General features: G+C 39.1%; 1 protein-coding gene across 1 annotated transcript in view; it reads right to left on the bottom strand.

The window, feature by feature from the left end:
- The window catches only part of LOC139753741 (tuberin-like), a 44,476-nt gene extending 34,115 nt beyond the window's left edge, over positions 1-10,361 (bottom strand). The window contains exon 1 of the mRNA XM_071670537.1: positions 10,163-10,361. The gene's annotated coding sequence lies outside the window, so the exon portion shown is untranslated. The remainder of the gene's footprint in view (positions 1-10,162) is intronic.
- Positions 10,362-14,606: the final 4,245 nt, after the last annotated feature.

The raw sequence follows: 14,606 nt of genomic DNA, 5'->3' as shown, positions 1-14,606 counted from the left end.
AATTGGGTAGTAGTAGCCGGTAGGACAATTAGCTGGGAGTATTAGGTAGTAGTAGTAGGTTGCAAAATTAGGTAGGAGTATTAGTTAGACACATTTGGTAGTCGTAGTTGGTAGGAACATTAGGTGTGAGCCTCTGAAAACTTTGCATTTGACTTGCTCACTTGAGTTGCTCTCTGCCAGTGGCCTGTTAAAGATGAGGCTTTTGATACTAAAAAGCAGCAATGGAGTTCAACAGTTAGGAGAATTTAGCCATGGCCACCCCCCCTTGAGAGAGTTCCTAAAAGGATTGGGCATTAGAGATATAGATGGATAGCAAAAATGGATATGTTTGAAGGTACAGAAGTCCCAATGATTTCATATGAATGTGAGGCACGGGCTATAGATTATGAAATTTGAACAAGGATGGATGTGTTGGAAACTAAATGTCTGAGGACAATTTGTAGTGAGAGTTGGTTTAACCAAGTAATAAAATCTTAAGAGTGAGGTGTGTTTATAAAAAGTATGTAGTTGACAGAGCTGAAGTGTGATACAATGGTTCAGGCACAAGGAGGGAGTGAATGAGAAGCTAACAAAGAGGATGTATGTGTGAAAAGTGGAGGGTAACAAGAAGGGAGAGACCAAACTGTAAAAGGAAGGATTGAGTGAAAAAGACCAAGTGATTGGGCAATGAACGTGAAAGAGGATGAAAGGAGTGCATGGGATAGCATAAACTGTAATCATATGGTATACAGGGGTCAATGTGCTGTCAATGGACTGAAGTGCCAAGGGTAAACTAGTAAGAGATCTGTGGGGCTTGGTTGTGGATGCGGAGCAGTGCTGTCAGTTCATCATATGACAGATAAAGAATGGATATAACTGAATGCAGTCTTTCTTTGTCTGTACCTGGTCCTAACTTGCTAATGCAGGAAACTTCCTGTGGTGAGGGGTAGCAACAGGAATAGATGAAGCTAAGCCAGTATGAATATGTACATGTGTGTGTGTATGTGTATGTATATGTATCAAAAGTTTATCATCTTTGTCCCCTTCATTACCATATATGTATGGACTTATCAAAACACAAACAAAATTTTCCAGCAAGACCTATAGTGAGTTCAGTAGGCTCTATCACATGTAAATTGTCAAAATGGTTAGTTTCTTTATCAAGCCCTTCAGTGGGCAAGATAAATTCTAACATCATGAATGTAGAATTAATTAGTTAATAAGCTTAACAATATCAATGTTAATTTTAATTTCAAACTTGCTAGCTTTGATGCTTCCTTACCGTTCACAAAAGTCCCAGCTGATGACCTTTTAGAATACTTATCTGATGTTTTGGATGATAATCATTTACCTATTTCAAAGTCTGTTTGCATTGAACTGATAAAATTGTGTATAAAAGACTATGTATTTCAATTCAATGGAGAATATGCTAAAAAATTTGGTATGGCAATGGGTAACCCTCTTTCACCTGTCCTAAGTAATCTTTATATGAGATTCTTTGAAACAAAACTACTAAAGAATATCTTACCTTCTAATGCAATTTGGTTTAGGTATGGAGATAATGTTCTTTGTGTTTGGCCAACAAATGAATATTTACAAAGATTTCTCTCATTACTTAATAATTTGGTACCTTCTATCAAACTTACTCTGGAAAATTGAAATAATGGTATGTTACCATTTTTAGACTGCATGATCCATAGGCAAGGAAACAAGTCTAAGTTTAGCATATACAGAAAACCTAACAACGTATGCTCATATATCCATTATTACTCACCTCAACGTGACAATTAAATTATCATCCATTCAATCTATGTTCCTTAGGGCACTTCGTATTTGTAGTCCAGAGTTTATTGATGATGAGTTTGAGAAGATATATTCTATTGGATCTAAGTTAAAAGTACCCTAGATCTTTCATTGATAAATCCCTGAAGTTAGCAAAGAAATCATTCTATAGAGTTGAACCCAAACCTTCCATTGACACCAAGAATCTTTTAGTTCTCCTTTTTAATAATAATTTTACTTTACTTCCCATGTTGCTTAAATCCTTTAATGTAAATGTTGCCTTCAGCAACAATGATACTATAAAGAATGTCTTAATCAGGAACTTGCCAGAAAATTCTCCTGGATGCATCTATAAAGTGACATGTAGAAATTGTGATAAGTTTATGTTGGGCAGACTGGTAAGGATCTTTCTGTTAGACTTAAGCAACATAAATATAGTATAAGAACAGTACAAGAATCAAATGCCTTGTTTAAACACTTTAAAAACTATGATCATTGTACTGACTAGAGTAATGCCATCTCAGTTATTAACTAACTCCAGTGCCACAAGAAATATCATTGAATCTTCTATTATCAAATACACAAAGAATTATATCCTTAATATTAGTGAAGGTCTATACAAACTGGATAGCTTTATTTTTGATAAAAATTATAAACAATTCCCCTTCTTGTCCACATAAGTTTATGATACGCTCATTGTCTGTCTTGGACAATCATGAGTTTACCAAATGGCATCCTAGCTACATCTCTTTGTTGTAGATCAGCTGACTTATATTTCTTTCTTATATATACCTATACATTTCAATGTATACATACATATATATGCAGACATATACATATATACAATTGTACATATTCATACATAATGCCTTCATCCATTACAGTCACCACCCCGCTTCACATGAAATGGCACCCCCTCCCCACTGCATGTGCGTGAGGGAGCGCTAGGAAAAGACAACAAAGGCCACATTCGTTCACACTCAGTCTCTTTAGCTGTCATGTGTAATGCACCGAAAACACACCTCCCTTTCCACATCCAGGCCCCACAAAATTTTCCATGGTTTACCAAAATTGTTTCACACGCCCATGTTCACTCCAATGACAGCACGTCAACCCCAGTATACCACATCATTCCAATTCACTCTATTCCTTGCATGCTTTTCACCCTCCTGTATGTTCAGACCCCAATTGCTCAAAATCTTTTTCACTCCATCCTTCCACTTCCAATTTGGTCTCCCACTTCCCCTCGTTCCCTCCACCTTTGACACATATAACCCCTTTGTCAATCTTTCCTCACTCAATCTATCCATGTGACCAAACCATTTCAATACACCCTCAACAACACTCATTTTATTACCACATATCTCTCTTACCCTTTCATTACTTACTTGATCAAACCACCTCACCACACACTGTCCTCAAACATCTCATTTTCAAAACATCCACCCTCCTCCGCACAACCCTATCTATAGCCCATGCCTCGCAACCATATAATATTGTTGGAAACACTATTCCTTCAAACATACCCATTTTTGCTCTCCAAGATAACGTTTTCACCTTCCACGCGTTCTTCAACGCTCCCAGAACCTTTGCCCCCTCCCCCACCCTGTCACTCGCTTCCACTTCCATCTGCTGCTAAATCCACTCCCAGGCATCTAAAACACGTCACTTCCTCCAGTTTTTCTCCATCCAAACTTACCTCCCAGTTAACTTATCCCTCAACCCTACAGAACCTAATAACCTTGCTCTTATTCACATTTACTCTCAGATTTCTTCTTTCGAACACTTTACTAAACTCAGTCGCCAACTTCTGCAGTTTCTTACCCGAATCAGCCATCAATGCTGTATCATCAGCGAACAACAACTGACTCACTTTCCAAACCCTCTCATCCACAACAGAGTGTCTACTTGTCCCTCTCTCCAAAACTTGCATTCACCTCCCTAACAACCCCATCCATAAACAAATTAAACAACCATGGAGACATCATGCACCCCTGCTGCAAACTGACATTCACCGAGAAGCAATCACTTTCCTCTATTCCTACTCGTATACATGCCTTACATCCTCAATAAAAACTTTTACTGCTTCTAGTAACTTGCCTCCTACAACATATACTCTTAATACTTTCCACAAAGTACCTCTAACAACTCTATCATATGCCTCCTCCAGATCCATAAATGCTACATACAAATCCATTTGTTTTTCTAAGTATTTCTCACATCATTCTTCAAAGCAAACACCTGATCCACAAATCCTCTACAATATATTTTTCATCATACTTTACCGCCATCTCTTGCATTAGCGAGGTAGCGCAAGGAAACAGACGAGGAACGGCCCAACCCACCCACACACATATATACAAATATGCTCACACACACACATATACATGAAAATACATTTCAACATATACACACATACATATATACACGTGTACATATTCATACTTGCTGTTTTCATCCATTCTCATCGCCACCCCACCACACATGAAATAGCATCACTCCCCCTTCAGTGAGGTAGTGCCAGGAAGACAAAAAAGGCCACATTTGTTCATATTTAGTCTCTAGTTGTCATGTGTAATGCACCAAAACCACAGCTCCCTATCCACATCCAAGCCACCAAAGACCTTTCTATGGTTTACCCCAAACGCTTCACATGCCCTGGTTCAGTCCATTGACAGCACATTGACCCCAGTATAAACACACTGTTCCAATTCACTCTATTTCTTGCACACCTTTCGCCCTCCTGTACGTTCAGGCCACGATTGCTCAAAATCTTTTTCACTCCATCCCTCCATCTCCAATTTGGTCTCCCATTTATCTGTTCCCTCCACTTCCGACACACAAATCCTCTTTGTCAATCTTTCCTCACTTATTTTCTCAATATGTCCAAACCATTTCAACAGAACCTCTTCTGCTCTCTCAACCACTCTTTTTACTTCCACACATCTCTCTTACCCTTTCATTACTTAATCATAGCACCTCACAACACACTGTCCTCAAACATTTCATTTCCAACACATCCACCCTCCTCCATACAACCCTATCCATAGCCCATGCCATGGAAACATACAACATTGTTACACATCCACCCTCCTCCATACAACCCTATCCATTGCCCATGCCGTGCAACCATACATCATTTTTGGAACTACTATTCCTTCAAACATACCCATTTTTGCTCTCTGAGATAACGTTATCTCCTTCCACGCATTTTTCATCGCTCCCAGAACCTTCAACCCCTCCCCCACCCTGTGACTCACTTCCATGGTTCCATCTGCTGCTAAGTCCACTCCAAGATGTCTAAAACACTTCACTTCCTCCAATTTTTCTCCATTCAAACTTACATCCCAACTAACTTGTCCCTCAACCCTATTGAACATAATGACCTTGCTCTTATTCACATTTAACCTCAAACTTCTCCCTTCACACACTTTTCCATACTCAGTCACCAACTTCTGTAGTTTCTCACACGAATCAGCCACTAGAGGTGCACTTTCTGCCCCAGGAGTCCCTTCTATCTTAATAAGGCTCCTGCAACACTGAGGAAGATGGCCAACTGAGTGATAAGTGTTCTCTGTTGATGTTATGGAAGTTGCACAATGGGTATGAAGGGTCTTGGGATATTCTGAAATGGCATCTGTTGTGTTGTAAGAATGGATGATTTCCACAGCATACACAGGGGACTGTGACTCATGTTTGTCTTGGGGAGTGAGGTTCCTAATGGGTGTATCTGGTTGTTTAGGATTTAAGACTGAATTGGGAGATCAGCTGTTTAATGCTGGTTGGTGTTATTTCAGTGCACGTGTTTTGTCAGCATTATATTTGTTGGGAGTGTGTTATCTATGAGCAAGTGTTACAAGTTATTCATTTCTATTTGAGGGTTGGTGGATAGTTATAGAGTGGTTTGAATGGGAGGGTCCTAAAGCTGTTGCATAGAACAGAGTGTCAAGCATGTTTAGATGAGATTGTATCATGAGGACCTTTGCTTCAGTGGGGAGGTGTTGTGCATTTTTGGTCGATAATTAGCCATTAACTATTCTGAGTATACTACTGTGATTTGCAATTTGTTACATTTACTTTTAAGAAGGTGAACTACCAGGCTGGTTAACCATTGTGTAAAGTGGAGCAGAAGAACTGTTTGTAGAGGATGCCTAGATTCTTTTTCTTGTCTAAATCTGGTGCCATTTAGTGTTCCGAGGGCATTTACTTTTTTTATCAGTGTAAAGGGCAAATGTCATGTGTGCCTGTCCATTCAATGTGACTGGAGGGATTAAGCTGGACAAGTGTCAGTCTGGGATTAAAAGAGTGATTAAGGACTTCTGTTGAGATGCAGCATTCTGTTCTTGGTGAGCTATTGTACCAATTGTGTAATATTGTCCTGCATGTTTGATGTTGCTTCTGTGGGGTCTGGGAGTTGTGATTGTAAGGTTTTTTTGCAAATGAAAGTACCCTCATGGTGAGGTTCACTTGGGGTAATGGAAATCATTTAGCAAGATACTGAAGAGATTTAGAAGGAACTGCTCCTTTGGGAACTCCACAGTAGATTATAAGAATCTTTGGGGTGAAGCCAATCCGATTTCGCAGGGCAAAATAGGTCAATCATTATCACTGTTGTGGTGTCAAGTATCTTTTGTGTGAGGATGTGATGGGGACATTGTGAATTGCACTGCTGTATACTACCACTAGTACAAAGCAGGACTGGGGTTGCACTGGATGAATCAACCCAAATGTATTGTGTGAATTCAGTGTGTACAGTGGAGGTATAGTGTTTAGGTCTGAAGCCACGCTGTGTGGGTGAGAGTGGATGTTTCATCTATGTTGTCAATTTTTCAGAGTTTGGATACCAAGGACAGAAGTGACATACAACAGTATGGGGAGAGTAGCCGGATAGTTTATAGGGTTTTAGGATTGGTCACATGTTGGTTTAAGATGTCTGTAAGTGCTTGGAATGCAAATAGGCCGTGTTTTAAATGCAGCAAGATAATCATTTTAAATGGGAGTGAACAGTGGGTGGGCAATTATCTCTGGATGAATTATGGGAAGGATTTTTACAACTTTCCTGTTCAGAGGTGAGGATGCTTTGTGGCTGATTTTTTAGTAGTGTCTCATGAGTATATGTGTATACTGGGAGAAGAGATTTCACTGGAATGGGTCAGGAGTGTTTCAGGAGTAGGGACCAGACTGATGTGATAAGAGTGGAGCTTGAAAGCGCACCAGAATCTTATTTACTGTGGGTCTTGTGTGTCACTGTTTTGAGAAGGGAGTTTTAAGTTTGTCTGCCAGTGATCATTTTAGTAATGGTGTTATCTAGTTTGAATTTGTGCTCAGATTTCTACTAATGGCTAATGATTTTGTGCGAGTTGGATTCTTTGCTCTATGAGGCAAGTAAGTTTTGGAAAGAGTTTTGGTTATACTTTTTGTGCCCTTCTTATATATGTTTTATGTTGGTTTGATAGATGTTGATAAAGTGTGACACTGCATGACAATTGTGAAACCCCATTGTGGTTTGGAAGACTGCATGATCTAATCTAATCTTAGGATATAGGTAGCTATCAATTGTTACATGCTTATGGCTGCTTCTCAAAGGAAATAAAATTTTAAAGCAAGAAATTGTGCATGGACACCAAAGAAAAAAATATTTTGAGACATTTTATTTGCAAGATTATACATGTGCAGTAGTTCAGATATGATACAAGAAATAGGGGAAGAAAGACAACAAAGATGAAAGAAGTGGGAATAGATAAAATGGGAAAGGAAGGGTAGGAAGGGTACTGAGTAGGTTAGAGGAAGGGAGGGAAGGAGAGAGAGAGAGAGAGAGAGAGAGAGAGAGAGAGAGAGAGAGAGAGAGAGAGAGAGAGAGAGAGAGAGAGAGAGAGAGAGAATGGTCAGCTGGGAGGAAGCAGAATGGTGAGACAGCAAAGTTAAGTTTCAAAGATGACAAGGCTTTCCCATGTCCAACATGTTAGATATACAAAACTATGCAAAAAACTGCATAAAATTGATACTAGGTCACAATTTCAGTAATTTTGGGGAGTATGTGACCCCCCCAAGGTTTCCCCTAAATTAGAGTCTGATATTGGAATTCTTAGAAGCTTTAACATACACTCTACCCACAACATAATCAGCCACTGAGGGGGCAGCATTTTCAAGTTTTACCCAGGGTGGCATATCTCCTCACTCCACAATACATAAAAAAATCTTTTATATATAAATCAGCAAATGCTCAAAACACTCCTTTTCACACTGAAGTGATTCAGTACACCAAAACTGCATCAGATACTCACAAAAAAATTATGTTTAGAACAGCTAATCAATTCTCATGACACAGTAGATGGAAGCCCTCCAGTTATGGAAGCCATTCCACAATTGCACCACCTGCAGCAAAGCACTGTCAGACCTTTCATACTGTACCCTTTAAAGAGGTTATTATTCAAAAAATTTTGGCTTTGAAATTTCATTATCATTTGACAGTGCTCTTACAGAATGAGGACAATGAACATATCAAACTTGCCACATTCACCCATAAAGTATGCAGACTGGCTATTCTCTGATCCAATTAGTGTATCATAAGCCACCGCTGATTATCTGCAATGATGACAAAACATTAATAGTAAACTACACTCTTCGAGTTACTTCATGCTGGTCAAGCAGTGCCAATTTGAAAATGAGATTGTAAAGTTTTACAGTCTTGTGAACTATATGGTAGGGCCCTATCTGTACTGTAAAGGAAAGGAGATTTACACTCAACTTCTCAAATCTATGCATGCTGTCTGCACTAACCATGTCCTCAGTCATTCTGCGATTATTTCTGTTTTATGGGAAGGTAGTTTTTAAAGGTGTTTGTGTGTGTCGAAACCTACAGGAGCATTTATGTAGATGTTTATCACACAAATTTCAGTGCCTGGTGGGCAGCTTTCCTCTTGTCCCACAAGCCTCATACACTGACCCACCTCATCAGACAATTTGCATTCAATCTTAATGGAAGGAACTACACATACAATCACCTCCTAAGTTAGCAACAATAGTACTGGTGCTTCAACAATGTGAATATTCTGCCAACACAACGCTGCACACTTCCCCTGTCTAACTATTGGTAATGTTCACAATGGTTAGGATGAGGTTACTCTTGTAGTAGTCTCTACAAGCTCATACAGATTCGATGTAATTGTAGTAACGTACTACAATCAGACATGGGATCTCAGGTGTCAGGCAGTAGCGGTAAGACTAGAGCTCCTTGCAAGGGTATTGGAAGAAATCTCATTTCAAATCCTGTTTGTGTAGCTACACACAAAAGAATGTGCCAGACATGAAAATTATCCCCAATGTACAGACTCCAACAATTTATCAATTTACTTAAAATGTAAATTCCTGGCTACTGGGAGATGTATCTTCAGAAAAGTATGTTGCAGTTGAGTAGGAAAGATGTGCAAGTAAAATGGGAGTAATGAAGAAAATAATGGGGGACAGTAGTTACTTAACCAAACAAAACATTCAGCCATTCAGGGTGTGGTGGCCAGGAAAAGATAGAATAGTGGTGGTGATGGCGCATGTAGTAACTGCGTAGGAAGTGGTGGAGGTAAGGTGTGGTTGCTAAGATGAACATGCCTGTCGTTACCTTTTGCAGCAGGAGGCAAACAGGGTTCGATTTTTTCTGTACTGTTAACGTCAATGAGCTTCATGTAGGGGCTAAAGAATTAAAAAAAAAAAAAAAGATATACTCTGTGGTTAGGTCAGATCTCGTTATAAAAAAAGCAACACTTACAAATCTATATAAGATCCTTGAACACCTTATCAAGTTGTAGTGTATGTAGTGGTTCACAATGGGCATAGCTACTTTCTAAAATTGCATACTTAATGTAGTAAGCCCAAGGGAGAAAATCTATTTTCCATGATTAAACACTGGACATTTGGTGCAGGAGCCGGCACCACACTCAATTGCTAATCACAGCAAGGTCGTTAGTGTGTGGATGAACAGGGCACTTGTAATTCTCAAATCATAAAAGCTTCCTCATGTAGAATATCTTTGTTCTTTCCATAGCCAGTTACCAGAGAAAATTAAAAAATCAATAATATTAATTCTTGAAAGTAAACTCAAGAGCTCATATTCGAAATAGTCTGACTATTGAATGGTCACTCTGGCAGTCAAGAGAATATTCTCATAAATCTTCACTACAGTATTGTACAATTATTATACAATGCTGGAGACCACTTTGCACAGAGTAAAGAAGGAAAATAATATTAAGCTCTGAATAAGTTTATGACGGTATTGTACGTCAGTGATGGCTATATGTTATCAAACTAGTTATCTTACGCTTCTGGCATATCTATCATTCGATTCATTTATACGAAAAGAAACATGGAGATATGCGAGTACAACAGAACAACATAATTCACAACTCACCGTCTACCAAAAATTCCAGGATGATAAGTGCACGACACACTACAACACCAGAACGACGTTACTCCGCTATGTGGCGGCTGACCCGAGCTACGAGGCTGACCCAAGGTACGTAGCTGACCCGAGCTACGTGACTGACCCGAGCTACGTGACTGACCGACCCTATAAGACCGGAGTGAGGGAGGGAGGAGAGCTCCCGGCCGGCGACCATCCACATGCACAGGAAAAAAAAAAAAAAAAAAAAAAGCGTTGGTTAGTACCTCTTACATCGCCATCTCTTGATACCACGCACAACTACTATGTTTGTTTTAAGGGTAAACTGAGGTATCTGAAAATCAAATAACTATGATCATTAGAATTCAGTTGTCATTACTATGCATCTAAAACTATATATATATATATATATATATATATATATATATATATATATATATATATATATATGAAGGTGAAATCACATTTCGATGGGCGTTCATGCAATTTAACAAGTAATTTTCTATATATATGGCACATGTTTCGGGGAGACAATCCACCTCATCAAGTGCCAGTACCTAATACATTTTCATGTATAATTCTATATATTTCTGTTTGTCCTTTGCACATTCTATTTTCCTTTTCAAGAACTATTCATCAGTGATCAAGGAAAGTAAACTCAGTAAAGAGAAATTCTATTTTTTATTGACTTACTAAAATGTTAGTGTTAGACAGAAGCGTGGAACTGACGTGCACTACGCCATGCCTCTGAGAGACATTATAACAGAAGCAGAACTCACATATATATTAATTTTTTTTATTTATTTGCTTTGTCGCTATCTCCCGCGTTAGCGAGGTAGCGCAAGGAAACAGACGAAAGAATGGCCCAACCCACACACATACACACGTATATACATACAAGTCCACACACGCAAATATACATACCTATACATCTCAATGTATACATATATATACACACACAGACATATACATATATACACATGTACACAATTCATACTGTCTGCCTTCATTCATTTTTCCATCGCCACCTCGCCACACATGAAATAACAACCCCCTCCCCCTCATGTGCGCGAGGTAGCGCTAGGAAGACAACAAAGGACCCATTCGTTCACACTCAGTCTCTAGCTGTCATGTAATAATGCACTGAAACCACAGCTCCCTTTCCACATCCAGGCCCCACAGAACTTTCCATGGTTTACCCCACACGCTTCATATGCCCTGGTTCAATCCACTGACAGCACGTCGACCCCGGTATACCACATCGTTCCAATTCACTCTATTCCTTGCACGCCTTTCACCCTCCTGCATGTTCAGGCCCCGATCACTCAAAATCTTTTTCACTTCATCTTTCCACCTCCAATTTGGTCTCCCACTTCTCCTCGTTCCCTCCACCTCCGACACATATATCCTCATGGTCAATCTTTCCTCACTCATTCTCGCCATGTGACCAAACCATTTCAAAACACCCTCTTCTGCTCTCTCAACCACACTCTTTTTATTACCACACATCTCTCTTACCCTCTTATTACTTACTCGATCAAACCACCTCACACCACATATTGTCCTTAAACATCTCATTCCAGCACATCCACCCTCCTGCGCACAACTATCCATAGCCCACGCCTCGCAACCATACAACATTATTGGAACCACTATTCCTTCAAACATACCCATTTTTGCTTTCCGAGATAATGTTCTCGACTTCCACACATTCTTCAACGCTCCCAAAATTTTCGCCCCCTCCCCCACCCTATGATTCACTTCCGGTTCCATGTTTCCATCCGCTGCCAAATCCACTCCCAGATATCTAAAACACTTCAATTCCTCCAGTTTTTCTCCATTCAAACTTACCTCCCAATTGACTTGACCCTCAACCCTACTGTACCTAATAACCTTGCTCTTATTCACATTTACTCTCAACTCTCTTCTTTCACACACCTTACCAAAGTCAGTCACCAGCTTCTACAGTTTCTAACATGAATCAGCCACCAGCGATGTATCATCAGCGAACAACAACTGACTCACTTCCCAAGCTCTCTCATCCACAACAGACTGCATACTTGCCCCTCTTTCCAAAACCCTTGCATTCACCTCCCTAAAAACCCCATCCATAAACAAATTAAACAGCCATGGAGACATCACACACCCCTGCCACAAACCTACATTCACTGAGAACCAATCACTTTCCTCTCTTCCTACACGTACACATGCCTTACATCCTCAATATAACTTTTCACTGCTTCTAACAACTTGCCTCCCACACCATATATTCTTAATACCTTCCACAGAGCATCTCTATCAACTCTGTCATATGCCTTCTCCAGATCCATAAATGCTACATACAAATCCATTTGCTTTTCTAAGTATTTCTCACATACATTCTTCAAAGCAAACACCTGATCAACACATCCTCTACCACTTCTGAAATCACACTGCTCTTCCCCAATCTGATGCTCTGTACATGCCTTCACCCTCTCAATCAATACCCTCCCATATAATTAACCAGGAATACTCAACAAACTTATACCTCTGTAATTTGAGCACTCACCTTTGTCCCCTTTGCCTTTGTACAATGGCACTATGCAAGCATTCCGCCAATCCTCAGGCACCTCACCATGAATCATACATACATTACATAACCTTACCAACCAGTCAACAATACAGTCACCCCCCTTTTTAATAAATTCCACTGCAATGCCATCCAAACCCGCTGCCTTGCCGGCTTTCATCTTCCGCAAAGCTTTCACTACCTCTTCTCTGTTTACCAAATCATCCTCCCTAACCCTCTCACTTTGCACACCACCTCGACCAAAACATCCTATATCTGCCACTCTGTCATCAAACACATTCAACAAACCTTCAAAATACTCACTCCATCTCCTTCTCACCTCACCACTACATGTTATCACCTCCCCATTAGCCCCCTTCACTGAGGTTCCCATTTGTTCCCTTGTCTTACACACTTTATTTACCTCCTTCCAAAACATCTTTTTATTCTCCCTAAAATTTAATGATACTCTCTCACCCCAACTCTCATTTGCCCTCTTTTTCACCTCTTGCACCTTTCTCTTGACCTCCTGCCTCTTTCTTTCATACATCTCCCACTCATTTGCATTATTTCCCTGCAAAAATCGTCCAAATGCCTCTCTCTTTTCTTTCACTAATAATCTTACTTCTTCATCCCACCACTCACTACCCTTTCTAATCTGCCCACTTCCCACGCTTCTCATGCCACAAGCATCTTTTGCGCAAGCCATCACTGCTTCCCTAAATACATCCCATTCCTCCCCCACTTTCCTTACCTCCTTTGTTCTCACCCTTTTCCATTCTGTACTCAGTCTCTCCTGGTAATTCCTCACCCAAGTCTCTTTCCCAAGCTCACTTACTCTTACCACTCTCTTCACCCCAACATTCTCTCTTCTTATATATATATATATATATATATATATATATATATATATATATATATATATATATATATATATATATATATATTTTTATACTATTCGCTATTTCCCGCGATAGCGAGGTAGCGTTAAGAACAGAGGACTGGGCCTTTGAGGGAATATCCTCACCTGGACCTCTTTCTCTGTTCCTTCTTTAAAAAAAAAAAAAATATATATATATATATATATATATATATATATATATATATATATATATATATATATATATATATATATATATATATATATATATATTGTAAGCCTCTACGAGTGTTCACAATAAACGTAAACAAATAAAAACAAATATGAAATAGACTGACAAAACTTGTACAAATTCAATAGAAGCAGACATTCACATAACATAAAGATGAAATATACAATATATGTTGCTCATGCATTACCACGAACAAAAATTACACACAAAACCAAGAAAATAAATTGAAGAAAATGCAACACAATGTAAAACATTATAAAACAAAATAGTAAATAAGAATAACAAGAATTTAAAAATGTTAGTGTTCATACATAAACATGAAACATAAAACAAGTTGTTCATGCAACAACAAACAAAAGTAATAAACAAGAGGTTGTAATTAAGGGCTCACACATAAATGCACTTTGCATTAAACCTGAGTCTTGAACATTAAACCTGCATCTTGAACGTTAAACCTGCGTTTTGAATATTAAGCCTGTGACTTGAACATTAAACCTGCATCTTGAACATTAAACCTGCATCTTGAACATTAAACCTGACTTGAACGTTTCCAAACTCGTGGCACTTGGCTCGCACCATCCCATCCCCACTGGCTCCGGACGCTTTACAAATTCGTTTCGACCTAATGTAATGATCAGCTGTATTTGAAAGGTCATTGAGAGAATGGTAAATAAAAGGCTTTTTTTCGTAGAGTCGAGAAACTAATTAAATGGTCAACAGTGTACTTTCCGTACAAACAGAACCACAGTGGATCATTTAATGAATTTGGAATACTGTACTTCAAAGTAATTTT

The sequence above is a fragment of the Panulirus ornatus genome, chromosome 15 (assembly GCF_036320965.1).
Source record: "Panulirus ornatus isolate Po-2019 chromosome 15, ASM3632096v1, whole genome shotgun sequence".
Taxonomy (NCBI): Eukaryota; Metazoa; Arthropoda; class Malacostraca; order Decapoda; family Palinuridae; genus Panulirus; species Panulirus ornatus.
This window is presented reverse-complemented; position numbering and strand designations above follow the sequence as displayed.